Consider the following 17,160-nt stretch of genomic DNA (forward strand, 5'->3'; position numbering starts at 1 on the left):
CTACCTTGCCGTTAGGACAGATTTCAGAAAGTTCAATTTGAGCAAACAAGACCTTGGTTAGGGTTCTAGGAGGATTCATAAGGCAGATGACATTCTCATTTTAAGCAGCTGAAAGAAAAAAAAATGGGTGAAGCAAACAGTAGGAAATGCACGAAACTCCGTTCTGTTTCCTCCTCACCCGATCTTTCCTTGCTACTTTTTGAAGTAGGTGGCGAATTTTTTTTTCTTTTTAAATTTATCCTTATTCATTTTGTTTTTATTCTTTGCTGTCCTAAGTACATTCTCACTTTAAAATTTTTCCAAGTATCTATTTATCGAACGAAGCCAATTTGGGGGAAAACATTCATTGCCAGAGAGTAAACACACAATGCCCTTTCTAGTTTTCATTTTTCAAAAACATTCATTTAATTTTCTCTAAATCATTACAGAGGTGGTTGCGTATATTTTACAACGTGAATCATAAATAGTGAGAGTCAAAATCCTGGGAAAGTCAAAATCCTGCTTCAAGTTCAATAAAAGATCATCCATCCTTAGAGTCATTCTAGAAATGAATCATTATCGAAATAAATAGTTCTTTTCAAAATTAGCTTTCATTAAATGGATTTTTTAAGAGCTTTCAGTTCTAAGAAACATGATTTGTGTCCACCAATAACAATTTCATTAATACCAAATGGCACATATCCCTTAAACTCTGGCAAGACCTATTTCCTGAATTCCGTGGGCAGAAGGTACTAGAATATATATACGGGTCTCAATTTACTAGAGCACGGTTCCAGTTGGCTTAAAAGGCTGTGACACAACTGTTAATAGGGCATGTAACAATGAGGGTTAATGTTGAAGCTGTTTTGAGTGTACAGATTTTAACAAGATGTGATTTAAAATTCTGAGAAGCACAGATGGTTGGTTCGAGCACAAGAACTGTGATGGATGGAAGATCACATTTGAGTGCTGAGCCCAATTATAAACATCAAATATCCCTTGGATTAGCGTTCACTATCATGTTGTTTTGGTTTTCCTGCAACAAGAAGTTAATGGATGATGACATTACAGTTCAACCAGACAGTCTATTTTGTGAACGAGTCATCTTCTCCATCTTTTGGCAGAATTTAATAGCAAAGGGTGTGAGAAGTTGAGTAGCATCTCCCCACTCATTCTAGAGCAGCAATCCCTAGTGTTTTTGGCACCAGAGACTGGTTTTGTGGAAGACAATTTTTCCACTGTCGGGGGGTTGCTTGGGGATGATTCAAATGCATTACATTTATCGTGCACTTTATTTTTTTTATCATCACATCAGCTCCACCTCAGATCATCAGACATTAGATCCGGGAGCTTGGGGACCCCTGTCCTAGAGGATCTTTCCAAGATCTTTTGTGATACTGTGTTTACAATAAGATCTTTATAATAAGAATATAATAAGATCTTTATAAAATATAATTATAAAGATATAATTTTTATAACTTTATAATATATAATATATAAAAATACAATAATATCTTTGTAATAAGACATGTATATTTGTTCCTCAGTCCTAACATTCTTTATATTCCCTGTTCTGAGAGAGATAAAGGTATCTTTTGTTATGTTAACAAGGTGACTTTTGGAAAACACCTAAGGATGAGGGTTGGTTGCTAGGAGAACTAATTAACTGACTAGAGGGGTGGAATTTCCAGTCCCATCCCCGCTGACCTCCAGGGTGGGAAAGGGGCTGGAGGCTGAGCTCAATACCAACAGCCGATGTTTTAATCACTCATGCCTATACACTGAAGCCTCCCTAACACCCCAAAAAGACAGGGTTCAGAGAGCTTCTGATTGGTGAACACACGGAGATGTGGAGAGTGGGGTGCCTCCCAGAGAGAGTGTGAAACTCCTTGCACTTTCCCTGTACCTAGCCCTAGGCATCGCTTCCATCTAGCTAGTCCTGAGTTACAGCCTTTTATAATAAGCTGGTAATCTAGTAAGTAAATGTTTCTCCAAGTTCTGTGAGCTGCTCTAGCAAATTAATTGAATCCCAGGAGGGGAGTCAGTGGAACTTCCAATCTATAGTCTATAACCCATGGGTCTATAGCACCAGTGACAGCCTTGATTTTCCAGTGTCATCTGAAGAGAGGGGAGGAGGCAAACTTGTGGACCAAGCCCTTAACTTGTGAGATCTGACACTATCTCCAGGTAGAGTGTCATATGTGTGTGCATGCTTAGTCACTCAATTGTGTCCAACTCTTTGCAACACCATGGACTACAGCCCGCCAGGCTCCTCTGTCCGTGGACATTCTCCAGGCAAGAATACCAGAGTGGGTTGCCGTAGCTGAGTTGAATTGTAGGACATCCAGCTGGTGTCAGAGAACTGCTTACGGATGGGAAGTGGAGTCAGAATCCATAGTCTCTTTCATATTCAGCTCTGGTAATATGGTAATTACTCAACTATTTAAGCTTTAGCCATTCCTTGCAGTGGGTTTCCCAGGTACCTTGTCCGATTTCTGGACATTCAACTTCCTTTCTATACCTTGTCTGTTATACTCTCTGAAAGTGAAAGTAGTTATAACTCGCAAGAGGGTTTGGCCCTTCCCAGACCTTGAAATCACTAGCAGAAAGACTACAGGGAGTCCCAGGCTGAAACTTAACACCAGGGCCACCTGGGCTTGACTCTTGTTCTAGACACTGGGCTTTTCCTCTACTCCGCTGAGTGCCTTGTTTTGTGAATTCCCTCCCCCACAAAGACAAGGATCCTCCCTTGCTCCTTCAGGCACTTCAGGACCTGGGCCCCTATACATTGACATGGAATAAACTTGGAACCACACATCAGTTTGCAGGTATGTGTGTGAGCCTATGGATGTAAGAAAAAAAGAATTTACTATTAAAATTCTTTCTTCTGTTTCCTGGTTTCTGGGAGATGCCTCTCTTCTAAACAGAATAATGTCCGTTACTCCCTGACTCCTCTTTGATATAGTTCAGTATTTTTGACATTGATCATACAGCAGGAGCTAAAATATGAAGACAATGAAATACAAGACAAATAAGATAAATATGGCCCATACTCTCAAAAACCCTCCAACCATAAGTATATAGTGAAACCCTTAAATAATAGACGCACATATGTGCAATGTATAGACATTAAGGGAAAGTAATAAGAGAAGAATACTTGCAAATGGTGAGTAGTTCTGAACAGGTCTAAGTAACCATGAGTAAACATGATTGAATATGTCTGTGGAGGAGGGTGTAAATTAGTGCAGACGGGTGAGCAGTACACAATGTACAAGGTGAATCTCTGGGTCTGACTTTTCTTTAACTCTATTTCTTGCTAAAATGACTTGAAATCACATGGCATTAAATAATTGTGCAACAAATGAATAAGCACATAAACAAAGGAGTCAATCTTTGTATTTTATAAGCACATACGATACTCGTCCCCCCATTTTAAGTTCATTTACTGGAATAACCTTCTACTCTTGAGTTCTTCTTCGGTGACTTAGGCACAGAGATTTTGGTTTCCAGTGTCATCGAAAGGTAAACAGAAATTACTTTCCTTGAATTAAAATAAGGGGAACCATTTCATTCTCTGCCTATCCAGATCCTCCTGGTCCCTCTGAGTAATGGACCCATCATTCTTTGCTTTCTGTACATCATCAATTTCTGAACTTCTAACCCCTTACTGCCTGGGCTCTCATTTGACCACTTTCTGGTCTCCTTAACAAGACTATAAAATCAAGGAGACCATGACGTTTTGTCCTCATGTTTTCTGCATTGATATCTCTTTGGAAATATGAAGAGGTAAGAAGATAACGAGACAAAGGCAACACATGAAAAGATGCTCAACATCAATAAGTCATCAGTGAAATGCAAATCAAAACCACAATGAGGTAGCACCTCACACTAGGATGGCTAAAATTAAAAAGACAGACAATAACAAGTGTTGGTAAGGATGTGGAGGTATTCAAACCCCCATTCATTGCTGGTAGGAATGTCAAATGGTCCAGCCACTTTGGCGAACACATAGGATCCTCATGTCTGATAGTTCCTCAAAATGCTAAACACAGATTTATCATATGACTCAACTATTCTACTCCGACGTACAGACCCAAGAGAATGAAAACGTATGTTCAAACAAAAACCTGGACACAAATATTCATAACAGCATTATCCAAAATAGCCAAAAGTGGAAATAACCTAAATTGCTGAACAATATTCTATTACCTAGAAATACATTATTCATCCAACTGATGAATGAATAAACGAAATGTGATATATCTATACAATGAAATATTATTTGACAATAAAAGGGAATGAGGTGTTGATACATGCTAGAACATGGATGAGTCCTAAAAATATAACGGTAGTGCAGGAAGGCAGTAGACATAAGAAAACCACATACTGTATAATTCCATTCATGCGAAATGTCCAAAATAGGCAAATCCATACCACAGAAACAGAGAGATTAGTGGTTACCTTGGGGCGGGGAGGAGTGGGCAAATGGTGACAGATTCCTAACAGGGAGAGATTTCTTTCTGGGGTGTTGAAAATATTCTAAAATTAGATCGTGTAATGGCCACACAATTCATGAATACACTAAAAATCACTGAACTGTATACTTTATTTTTTTAACTGTATACTTTATATGGGTGAATTTCATATTATATGAAATATAGATACCAATAAAGCTATAAAGAGAGAAAAGGAAACACTTCATGTGTCTTCAGAAGTCACATGAGGAATACTACTCCCCATAATAACCTCATAAAGAGCTACTTTCTAAAGGTAGCAAATTTCCGTGTTTCATCCACTCTAAGAATTATTAATAGAATCTTGATTTGATAGATCCAAAGGAGCTACTCAGTTCATAAAAGTATTCATCATAACACATATGGATTTGGTGAAAATGACTAAATTCAGTCCACGGAGTGAAAAGTAAATGTAGTTTACAATATTCTTGCCTTAAGCATAATTATATGTTACATTAAACAGTAATGATATAGAGTAGGAGGAAATGAACTTCGAGTTAGTAATTTCTGACTTCCCCTACTTGGAGCAATGTGAGGCTAAGAAAATATTTTCTGTGCTGGCCCCTATCTATGCCAGTCCTAGTGGGCGTTTCTGTGAAACCCATGGTGCTCTTGCCTTGATCTGGTCAGTTCTCAGATGTCACTATCTCACTGCAGAACCTCTATTATTTGCAGAAATTTCTTAACCTCTGCTCAATCTATACTTAATTCTCTAGGACTTGATCAGCGGCATGCCTGAAATAACATACATAAAATGATCTACCAATAATTCCTTACTGCCCCTGAAATGGTTTCTCTATCTCTCTGGGCACATGGCTGGATCATCGGCTTGCCCCAGAAGTCCTTCTGTCCTTCTAGGTCCTGCCTTCTTCCCCCACGTTGAAGCCTGTAATGTTCCTCCACTTGGGGCAAGAAGAGTGATCTCACTAACACTGCCTTGGAAGCCATGACTGGGGTCTCCTTTCAGATGTCCCTGGAAAGACGCTAACAAAGAAGCTGACCCCGGGTAGTAATTGCTTAGGTTGCCTTCCAGTGCTTGGAATAGAGGGGACAGCTGGGTTTCCGTGGGGGCTTCCTCTTTTTCCCCTTCTCCCATCCTCTGTTTCTCCCAGATGCCGTACTTTCTGGGATCCTGGTTCTCCACAGCTGCCAATTGCCCCAGGAATTCACACCCTGAATTTTGCTTCAAGTCTTTGGGACAAGAGCAGAATACTGGACAGTCTTATAAGTCAGAAGGAAGGGAAGGAGAGTGGAAGTCAGAGGACCTACTAGGACCGTAATGCCTAACACTCTCAGTGCCTAAGTAGATTCAAGAGTTAGGGTCAAGTCAAACACACTCCGCTCTGTAACTGCCTAAATGCTGACGGCAAAAATTTTAAACTGAGCTGAGTGGTTCCAGTAAAAATCTGTTTTCCATCTCACAGCTGGGTTCTGAATGCTTCTTGACAATCATGTTCCTAATCACTACATGATTTCCTTTCCATCCCTCTCTGCAGCTGTCACAAGCCTTCATTGCCTCCCTCGACTCCCCACCACCACCCCAACCCTCCACCCTCCCTACGGTGGATTTTGCCTTCAGAAAAAAGGAGACGCTATGGGCTGTGACCTCCAACAACATCCCTCCCTTTGGCTCAAAATCCCTTCCCCCATCCTGACTTGGGTCACCCCTTCTCCTTCTGGTCTCTTTCAGGAAGGAGTCCTAAACACTGTCTCCACCACTTATAAGATAGATTAATTCACAAATGGGGATTTGCCCCCTGACACCACCCTTACCAGATTTGCAGCCATGGGCAGATGTTAAGCCCTCTGAGCTTGCTTCAGTTCCTATAAAATGGAGATAAGAATACTACCTAACTTATATGGCAATTGTAAGGCTTCAATCCATTTTAATTTATCTGAAAGAATATAAGATCATGCCCATATACCCTCAATGTTCACTATTATCATGGTGTATTAATATGAATGTGTATTATATTATGTATATGATATACACATACAACTAATGTGTAGTAACTGCTGTATGTTAATATCAATAATTTTTGTTGTTATACAGTTGCTAAGTCGAGGCTGACCCTTTGCAACCCATGGACTGCAGCATACCAGATTCCCCTGTCCTTTGATATCTCCAGGAGTTTGCTCAAATTCATGTCCATTGAGTCAGTGATGCCATCCAACCATCTCATCCTCTGCCACTCCCTTCTCCTTTTGCCTTCTATCTTCCCCAGCATCAGGGTCTTTGCCAATGAGTCAGCTCTTTGCATCAGGTGGCCAAATGACTGGAGCTTCTGCTTCCATGTCAATCTTTCCAATGAATATTTAGGGCTGACTTCCTTCAGGATTGATTGGTTGGATCTCCTTGCAGTCCAAGGGACACTCAAGAGTCTTCTCCAACACCACACTCCAAAAGCATCAGTTCTTCAGTGCTCAGCCTTCTTTATGGTCCAACTCTCACATCTGTACATGACTACTGGGGAAAAAAATAGCCAATTATTACTAATACTTGTGAGTCTTTCAAAGGGGGATGAATATCAATTAGCTGCTGCCCGATTTCTGTTGTCCAGGAATACCTAAGAACAGTTCCTCAGGACAGTCTGACTGCACACATGCACTGCAATCACTGTCTTGTTTCTCACTGGCCCTTCACCAAGCTCCCGCCAGAGTGGTGTGGAGACCAGCTCCTTCCTCCTGCTCACGGCTCTCTTCACAGCTGTCCCGTGAAGGTCCCCTCTCTCAGAGGAACCCTGAAGAGCAAACCCACAGGCCTCATCTGGTTCTTTCCCAGTTTACCACCGCAAACTCGGCCCCACTCATCACTGCTTCTTTAACCCCTTCTACCTTGACCTTCAGGCATTATTCTCCTCCTCTTCACCTCTCTTGGCATGCAGACTCCTTCACCAGCTTATCTTTTCACCCAACTCGGAAATGGGACTGCTGCTCTGTTCCTGATCACTACCCCTCACGTCTGTCTACTCCCTGCCATGGGTCCAGTGACCTTCCAGACCAGTGCTCCCAAAAGAGTCTGGTCTACACCTCTTGATTCCCTTTCAGTCTCCAAATTGTCTCATGTTCAGCCTCACATATAAGAGATTTCACCCTTTTCAAAGCTTCAGTCATCCTCTCTAGGCAATAGTGATGGTCGCCAAGGGTACTGAGGACCGTCCGCAATCACAGGTGACTGACATTTTCTTCATCTCGTATAAGAAGCTTCACAACGTGGTCCCCTTGCCTTGTTCCCAGCCAACTGGCTCCTCCTCCCATATAGATATCTTGGAACAGCCACTGAACACACTATAACTCCTAATCCATATGTCCATGCCTTATCTCTACCCTTACTATCAGTCTAAGACATAGCATTTCTAAGTCCCCAGTGGAAAATACAAAACTGAAGTTCATATTATCTCTCTAGCTTCATCTTCCTCTGGTTCCTATACCTGTTTGCAGCTTATCGCAGCAATATCACAGGGCCCACACCACTCAAACCATCATCAAGGGGAGATGGCCACACCCACAAGCCTGCTAATGATATAACAGGGATCCTTTGGACCAAAGGACCCTACAGGATTCAACACAACTGTCAGATCAAGGACATGGCTCCCAAATCTAAAGGGAGCCAACCCATAGGTGTTTCATCTGGCCTTTTCCCTGGTTTGCCAGAGTCTTCTTTCAGGAACTTGGAATCTGGAAACTGAAAGACTGAAGAAATATTGAAGAGAGTGGCTCAATCAAGGAAATAAGATGGATTGACAGAGGATAGAGAGATAAACAAAGGAATAGATATGTGATTAAATATTAATGATAATATATGGGTACTCAACCTAGACAGCATATTAAAAAGCAGAGACATTACTTTGTCAACAAAGGTCCATCTAGTCAAGGCTATGGTTTTGCCAGTGGTCATGTATGGATGTGAGAGTTGGACTATAAAGAAAGCTGAGCACAGAAGAATTGATGCTTTTGAACTGTGGTGTTGGAGAAGACTCTTGAGAGTCCCTTGGGCTGCAACCAGTCCCTCCTAAAGGAGATCAGTCCTGGGTGTTCATTGGAAGGACTGATATTGAAGCTGAAACTCCAATACTTTGGCCACATCATGCAAAGAGCTGACTCATTTGAAAAGACCCTGATGCTGGGAAAGACTGAGGGCAGGAGGAGAAGGGGATGACAGAGGATGAGATGACTAGATGGCATCACCGACTCAATGGACATGGGTTTGGGTGGACTCCGGGAGTTGGTGACAGACAGGGAGGCCTGGCGTGCTGCGGTTCATGGGGTTGTGAAGAGTCAGACACGACTGAGCAACTGAACTGAACTGAACTAAATATCAAGTTCTTTTAGCTTTGCTGTTTGTATAAATTTGTTTGTAATAAAATGCTGGAGATGGGGGGAATGCATCAAAAAATGTCACTCCTCAAATAATGAATATAATAACCACTTCTTGAGTATCTACTATGCTAATCACCAAGGCATCAGGGTGAACAGGAAACTCCTGCCCTCATGGAGTTTACAGTCTAGTCGGGGAGGCAGGACCACATGTTAATTACACAAGTAAATACGTAGTTCTGAATCAAGGCAGGAGCTGTGATGAAAAAGAAAGGGGTGTGGTGACTATTAGAACTGGAGGACCTGATTGAATACCAGGGACACTTCCTTGAGAAAGTGACATTTAAGGGAACACCTAGAGCATCAGCAGGGGTAGGCCATGAGTGGTGATGGCAAAAAGCTTTCCAGGTAGAACCTTGAGTGCAGCCATTTTTAGAAACTGAGATGAGATGTGTGAACCTGGAAGACACAGTGCAGGGGTCAGTCTGCAGAGGCCATGTCCTAGAGACACCAGGAGGGAGAGATATGGTCCCTGGGGACAGGAGAAGTGCCAAATTAAAGTCACTTACAGCCAGAGTCAGAGGGGACAGGAAGGAAGGAGCCACAAAGGGCCGATTAGGACGTTGGAGATGGGATCATGCAGCAAATGTGCTGAAGGAAATAGAAGTCGCTCGTTATCAACACAGCGGGTCCAGGGCAGGAGCTGAGTAGCTGGTACCTGGGCACCCAGGGTTCCAGCTCCAGTGCTCATCCAAGACGATCCCAAGAAGGAAACTCTTCTATTTGTGCCAAACTAGAGCCCAACATCCCCAAATATTCAGTCACCCACGCCCAAGGCCACACCTCCTGAACTCTTTTATCACAGCATCCTGTGACCCACCCTGCAGTCCACCTGTATCCCTTGAACTATTCTTCTTCATTTCCACCAGGGCCATCTCTGCTTCCATATGCGTCATTAGTTCCTAGCCCAACCTGACTTCTGCCCTTCCATTCTCCCAAGTCTTTGCCAACAACCTCCTTGTTGCTAAATCTGATGGGGTTTTTCACTTCTTTTTCTACTTGTCCTCTCAATAGCTGTTAGCACCACTGACCACCTTCATTACCTTAAAATGGTTCCCTCCACTTCCGAGCATCTGTACTCTCCAGTGTTCCTTCCACCCCTCTGGTTTCCCTTCTCAATCCCCTGGTGAGCTTCTTTTCCTCTGTCCATCCCTAAATGGTATAAGACTGCTCTCTTCCCTCTCCACATCTACTCCCTGGATAATCTCATCTAGGATACTCAAAGACTTCCCTGATGGCTCAGTGGTAAAGAATCTGCCTGCAGTGCAGGACTCATGAGTTTGATCCCTGGATTGGGAAGATTCCCCTGGAGAAGGACATGCCAACTCACTCCAGTATTCTTGCCTGGAAAATCCCACAGACAGAGGAGCCTGGCAGGCTACAGTCCATGGGGTCACAAAGAACCAGACACAGCTGAATGACTAAACAACAACAGCAACATGAAGACCCATGGCTTCAATATCCTTTTTCTCCTCTAGGCTCTAGAGCAGTGCTGTCCAATTTGGTCACTGTTATAGGCTGAATTGTGTTCCCCAAAATGGTATGCTCCAATTGGCTTGAAGTCGTCCTTGTTTGGAAACAGGATATTTGCACATGTCATCAAGTTAAGATGAAGTCACACCAGACTAAGGTGGGCACTCAAATCCAATGGCTGGTGCTGTTATAAGGAGAGAAAGATTTGGAGACACATTCACAAGGGAGAATTCCATATGAAGCCCAGACTGGCATGATGCGTGTACAGCTAAAAATGCCAAGGACTGCTGCCAGCGCCAGAAGCTGAAAGACAGTGATGGAGCGGAGTCTCTCCCACTCTTTAGAGGGAGCATGGCCAACTGACACTGTGGTTTCAGACCTCTATACGCTCCAGAACTGAGAGGATGAATTTCTGTTGTTTTCAGCCCCACAGTGTGTGGTAATTCGTTATGACAGTCTTGTATAACTTTGATGGAAACGTTTTCTATCTGCAGTGTCCAACATGGCGTCCACTAGCCACACGTGGCTACAGAGCTCGTGAAACTGTTGCTGAAGCTGAAGTTCCAATACTTTGGCCACTCGCTGCGAAGAGCCGACTCACGGGAAAAGACCTCGATGCTGGGAAAGATAGAAGGCCAAAGGAGAAGAGGGTAGCAGAGATGGATGAGATGGTTGGATGGCACCACTGATTCAATGGACAAGAGTTTGGGCAGACTCTGGGAGACGGTGAAGGACAGGGAAGCTTGGTGTGCTGCAGTCCATGGGGTCACAAAGCGTTGGACATGACTTAGCAACTGAACAACAACAGCAAGTAAAGAGCTGCATTTATAATTGTATTTCCTTTTAATTAAGTAGGAACACGGGACTGGCGGCTACCATCTTGGACAGCTCAGCAGCTCTAGAACCACATATCAGCTGCCTGCAGGGCAACTCCTCTTGAACATCCCACAACAAACCCAAACTCACTTAACCTGCTTATGACAAACGTCTGCCCCACAAAGCTGCTCCTCCTCCATCCTGTCTCAGAGGAGACACCTCTTTCAGAACCCCAAATCTGGGTATCCTCCTTGGCTCCCCTGCTTCCTTGGCCCCAATATGCAGTAAGACACCAGGTCTGTTTCCTGACTATTTCCACTCCTCAGACCACACGTGCTAAACATGCTCTTTTCCTGATCTGGCCCCTCCCGACTCCTTTGGCCACCATCTCCTCCAGAGAGTCCTCAGTGGAACCCCAAAACTAGATTCTGTGTCCCTTTTGTGCTCTCATAGTGCTCAGCTCCCACTGTAGGAGGGTTAACACTATTGAAATCACCCCTTTGTCTCATCTGTCCATCCATGACTGGCTATTTCTACTTACTTAGCACCCTGCCTGGCATATGGTGCATGTGTTCGAGCTAAGTCATGTCAGTCGTGTCTGACGCTGCGACCCCATGGACATAGCCCACCAGGCTCCTCTGTCCATGGATTCTCCAAGTAAGAATACCAGAATAGTTTGCCATTTCTTTCTCCAAGGTATCTTCCTGATCCAAGGATCAAACCTGAGTCTCTTATGCCTCCTGCATTGGCACGAAGGTTCTTTACCACTAGCACCACCTGGGAATCCCTAATAAATGTTTGATGAATTAAAGAATGAGTGAATGAATGAATGAAAGAATCAAACAGTACAGGTTGTTGGGGGAAATTGTTAGCCTTGTAGCTAATCATCGGTACTAGAAAAAAAATAAAAGATAGATTAAAATTTTGCTTTGGTGGCTTCCAAGTGATACTAATTACAGTTATTTATGTGAAATCTTACTTTTTATGCCTAATTACCATGCAGCAAGAGCAAGGATTATGTATATCATTAGATGTGTCAGATCAACTTGGTTGGGTTTTATTTCATTATAATAGTGAATTATACACAAATGCTTAGACTCCATAAATTATTGTGAATGTAGCTGGTTGCCTTTTTCCACCTTTAATAAAGTTTCTTTCCTCTGTTTGCTCACTCCATAGTATCTGCAACTTTGGGGCACCATGAAAATAAATGATGAGAAGAGAAATGGGTGATGACTTTTGACCATGCAGAACACACAGCAATTATGAGTTGGTTGTGATGCTGATAGTGTTGTTGTGTTATTCATCTTTATAATGCACTTGACGGCCACAAAGGGTTTCACCAGCATCATTTGATTTAATCATCTCTTCAACTCCATAAATAATTAAAAGTCTCAAAGTTTTAGTGATTTGTTCTAATAAATGTCAGTGTCAGGAAAATAGCCCACATTAAGACAAGTTTGGAAAGAATGGGGCTCAAAGATAGCTACATTTTAAATTATATTTACCCAGGTTTATATTAAGCATTTTCATACACATCTATCAACAACACCAAAGTGATTTCGGTATTATTATCACTTTTTTACAGATAAGGCCATGGAGGGTTAGAGTGGTTGAGTAACTTGCTCAAAGTCTTAAGGATGGTAAACAATGATTTTTGAACCCAGGCTTTTATCCACTCTGAGGGTCCATGTTTTATCAGGAAAGTAGTAGGTCAGTGGGTAAAGAATCTGCCTGCAGTGCAGGAGACACAGGAGATGCAGATTTGATCCTTGGGTCAGGAAGATCCCCAGAGAAGGAAATGGCAACCGAATCCAGTATTCTTGCCTGGGAAATCCCATGGACAGAGGAACCTGGTAGGCTATATATAGTTCATGGGATTGCAGAGTCAGACATGACTGAGTGACTGAGCACATACACACGATGGTCCCATGTTTTATCAGGAAAGTAGTAATAAGAACATCTTTTTAGTCCGGAGGTGCTGGGCTGTATCTACACAACAGCTTAAAGGATATGGCTCCGGATATTATCTATAGCCCTCGAGGAGACACTATAGATCCTTGCCTTTGCTTAATGGCTAAACTATTATTATTTGGTCTTGTATGTGTTAGTTGCTCAGTCGTGTCTGACTCTCTGGGACCGCATGGACTATAGCCTACCAAGCTGCTCTGTCCATGGAGCTCTCCAGGCAAGAATACTGGAGCAGGTTGCCATTCTCTTCTCCAGGAGATCTTCCCAACCCAGGGACTGAACCCAGGTCTCCTGCATCGGCAGGCAGGCAGATTCTTTACCTTCTGAGGCAAGAGAAGCCCCATTATTTGGTCCTGTTTGACTGTTTTCCTTTGCTTCTGCATTCTCTTGTTCTTTTCTCCTGATTAAATTTATTATTTGGCTAAAGTTTTTCTACAGGTTAGAAGCAGACAGCAGACACTGTGTGTGTGTGTCTGTGTGTGTGTGTGTATGTGTGTGGTGGGGCTGGTCTGTCCCAGGAAGGCCCCATAGGATCCTGCTGGGTTTTAAAAGCTTGAGAGAAACAATTGGAAAAGGTTTTCAACAGCTGCTATACGGGTCACCAAAGGAGCTAATCCAGGTAAAGTCTAGCAATTTTTAAGCATTCCTGAAAGCCTGGCTGAAAAGTCTCTCTCACGTCATACAGTGCATTAAAGAAAGCCAAAACTTCTCTGGGCATCCTCCTACTGAAAGGCAGGAACTATTGCCACTTCTCTTGAATCTGTCTGGCCTGTGATCCGGGTCAGGAACTAGGATAGCAAAGTGATGTTTCTTGATTTCCCAGCATAGACTGTGGAAGCTTGACATGTGAGCTTGGTCTCTGGGTGCCCTGAGATGCCCTGCTGGGGGATCTAGTGTTGGCACCCCAGTTGACTGGCCCAGCAGGGTCCAGTCTTCCAGGCACCCCCCAGTGAGGTGCCAGACTTGTAAGTGAAGCTGTCTTGAACCCCTGAAGCCCATCTGCTAGCTGAACACCACCGAGCAGCCTCAAGGAATGCCACTTGGAACAGAATAATTGCACAGCTGAACCCTGCCCAAATTCCTCACCCACAAAACCATTTTAAAACGGCAAGTTTGGGGACAGTTTGATACACAGCAATAGATAACCAGAGTATGCCTCAAGTTCATTTTGTCGTTTCCTCTCTTCATGTGCCTGTGAAGTTGCTTCAGTCGGGTCTGACTTTTTGCTACCCTATGGACTGTGGCCCACCAGGCTCCTCTGTCCATGGGATTCTCCAGGCAAGAATACTGGAGTGGATTATCATGCCCTCCTCCAGGGGATCTTCCCAAGAATCGAAACCCTCATCTCTTATGTCTCCTGCATTGGCAGGCTGGTTCTTTATCACTAGCGCCACCTGGAAAGCCCAAGTGAATAAACAGCCGAGGACCAGGCTAAGAAATATTCACAGTGAAACAAACCAGCCCTCCCATCTTTCCTTCAGCAGTTCATATACACACACACATACACAGAGAAGATCCTGGCAAATTTGTATTTCAGACAAATAGCCTTTCAACAGATTGATTTGAAATGTCACCCATTAAAATAATTTTTCCTTTGGAAGTTATCAAACACTGTTAAAGAAAAGCTGCCTGTGAAAGCACAGCTGGGAGGTTCCTTTCATAATTTCACCGTTTCCATTTCTGACACCCAGCAGCTTTGTGAGGGTTCAACTCCAGTTTGAAAAAAGAAACAAGACATAACATCTGCTTTCTCCTCTGTCTTTACACACATTTAATCACACCCAGAGACGCAAGGTCTTTTCTCACATTATTCCAGTTTACCTTCTGCTGTTAATTAAGATGCATGTGGCCTCTTCTAAAGATACATCGCACGATGCAGGGCCAGGAATGCAGAAGAGCCGAGTGGACTGGGTGGGGTGGGGAATGACTCAGTGGACATGACAGCTACCCACACGGAGCGATGAGCCCAGCACAAAGGCTGCAGCTGTTCACAGAGTCATCCGCAGTATTTCTGACACGGCAGATCCTCCCGGTGATGTCAGACGTCTTTCTTAAACAAAAGTGAAATGTGAGAAGGTGAAAAATTACAGCACTGCTGGAGGATATTTTCCCTTGTTCCAAGAACCGTATTCTTAAATGGCTATGTTTTTCCACAGTCTGGATCTCCCCCAGGTCGGTGAAAGTCACGAAGTTTCTTTCCAAAAAAACCTACCCATTGGCTCCCTGTGTTCTTGGTTATCTCAGCCCCCATCCCCCCACCCCCTGTGATGCAAGTCACTGAGCAGGGAAAATGACTCACGGGGCTCTGAAGCAAACCGAATTCATTGAATTAGACGTTGGAAAAGAGCCGAAGTGAATCACCATCTCATCCCTTGCTCTGAGGGGGGCAGCACCACGCCTAGACCACTCCAGCCAGGAGAGAAGGAGCTGTGTTTTTAATAAGCTGGTTGGAGAAGGATCATTTCCAACCATAATAAGCCCCGTTCCTGTATATACTCATGTTCCAACCACAACAAGGCACTGCGAAGTTGAACTCCAAAGCAGAAACGAAAGAATTAGGCAAAGCAGGGAGCCTGGTTCAGACCGCGCTTTTGTGCAAATGAGAAAAAGTGGTCCCTGGGGGCGAAGGAATTCGATAAAGCCCACCCCTCCCACCTGCCCACCACCCCCCACCTCCCATCCCCGTTGGGGCAGAAACTGCCAGAACTGGGGAGAATGGATTCACCCCACTCTCCACACCCAACTGCCCATCCTCGCTCTGGGCAGAGAGGAGTCCCAGGACCATGGGCAGTGAGTGACCTGGGGAGTACATTCAACTTTTTATACCTCCCACTTCCCTTTTGCCTGGTTAAAATCTGTCTTTTCCTACTTTGATCCCCATGGTTCCTATTGTTAACACTTGGTAACACTATTTTTTTTTTAATCTGACCCCTAATAAATCTGAGGGCTGACAGGTAACATATCTTCATCTCTCTGGGTACCCTTCCCTAAAGGAATGAATGACTCTGGGAAAGAATGAACACAGCCCTCCAACACTCGCATCTCATTTTTTCCTCTCTCTAACTGAAGAGTATGACCTCACCTCCCCTAAGGGAAAACGACCAACCAGTCCACATTTTGTCCTCCGGAGCAGAATTCCAGGTTGGCAAGGGGAATTCTTGAACACAGGGATCCTTATGGCCATGGGACCTGAGCCCATTTTCCCTCCACGCGCCTCCTGTTTGGGCATCATTTCAGGACCAACTCCCTCACCAAGCAGCATGTTAGAACCATCGAGAAGAGGGGAGCATCCTTTCTAAGCCCTTAGAACTCTCATGAAGGCAAGGGCTGCCTTCCCAGTGCCACTGGTCACAGTCACCATTCCTCTTGGGGACCATAGTGGAATCAGAGCACATCCCCCAAAACCATCCACCCAGGACCACCGACCCACCACTACCCAGAGCTTCTGGACCACTCCCCAGCCTGGTGTTATCAGCATCCTAAAAGGCCACCAAGACAGCTGCCAAAGGAACCCCTCATTTTGATATGAGGGGCCACCTGTCACAGCCAGAGGTCAGGGAATGTCTAAGGGCCAGGCCAACCATCCACAAGGTAACTGTCATTGTTGCTGTTTGTTGTTGACATTTAATTGCACAATCCTATTTACATGAAAGATCCAGAATAGGTAAATCCATAGAAATGGAACTCAGATTGGCGGTTACCAGGAGCTGGAGGTGGGGGAAACAGGGACTGACTCCCCAGTGGGTGTGGGATTTCATTTTCAGAAGATGAACATTGGGAACTAGAAAGAGGTGGTGGTTACACAATATTGTAAAGGAATTAAAGGCCACTGAATTGTCCACTTCCACATGTTTAACTTGTGCTATTTTGATTTCACCTGTTTTTTTTGTTGTTTTTTTTGTTTGTTTTTTTTTTAACTGCTCCAGGTCTTAATTGTGGCACGTGGGATCTTTAGTTGCAACATGTGGGATCTAGTTCTCTGACCAGGTATCGAACCCAGGCCCCCTGCCTTGGGAGCATAGACTCTTAG

The 17,160-nt window shown here is 43.9% G+C and overlaps 1 long non-coding RNA gene across 1 annotated transcript; it reads right to left on the minus strand.

Moving 5' to 3' along the window:
- Positions 1 to 3,357: 3,357 nt before the first annotated feature.
- LOC147350103 (uncharacterized) lies at positions 3,358 to 15,299 on the minus strand. Its single transcript, XR_015149168.1, has 2 exons — positions 14,952 to 15,299; positions 3,358 to 6,960 (listed from the first exon to the last, which is right to left on the minus strand). It is a non-coding gene; the product is annotated as an uncharacterized LOC147350103 (long non-coding RNA).
- Between the last annotated feature and the right edge of the window lie 1,861 nt (positions 15,300 to 17,160).

The sequence above is a fragment of the Bos grunniens genome, chromosome 20 (assembly GCF_055505025.1).
Source record: "Bos grunniens cultivar Pamir isolate PY7600 chromosome 20, Bosgru_T2T1.0, whole genome shotgun sequence".
In the NCBI taxonomy this organism is placed as follows: Eukaryota; Metazoa; Chordata; class Mammalia; order Artiodactyla; family Bovidae; genus Bos; species Bos grunniens.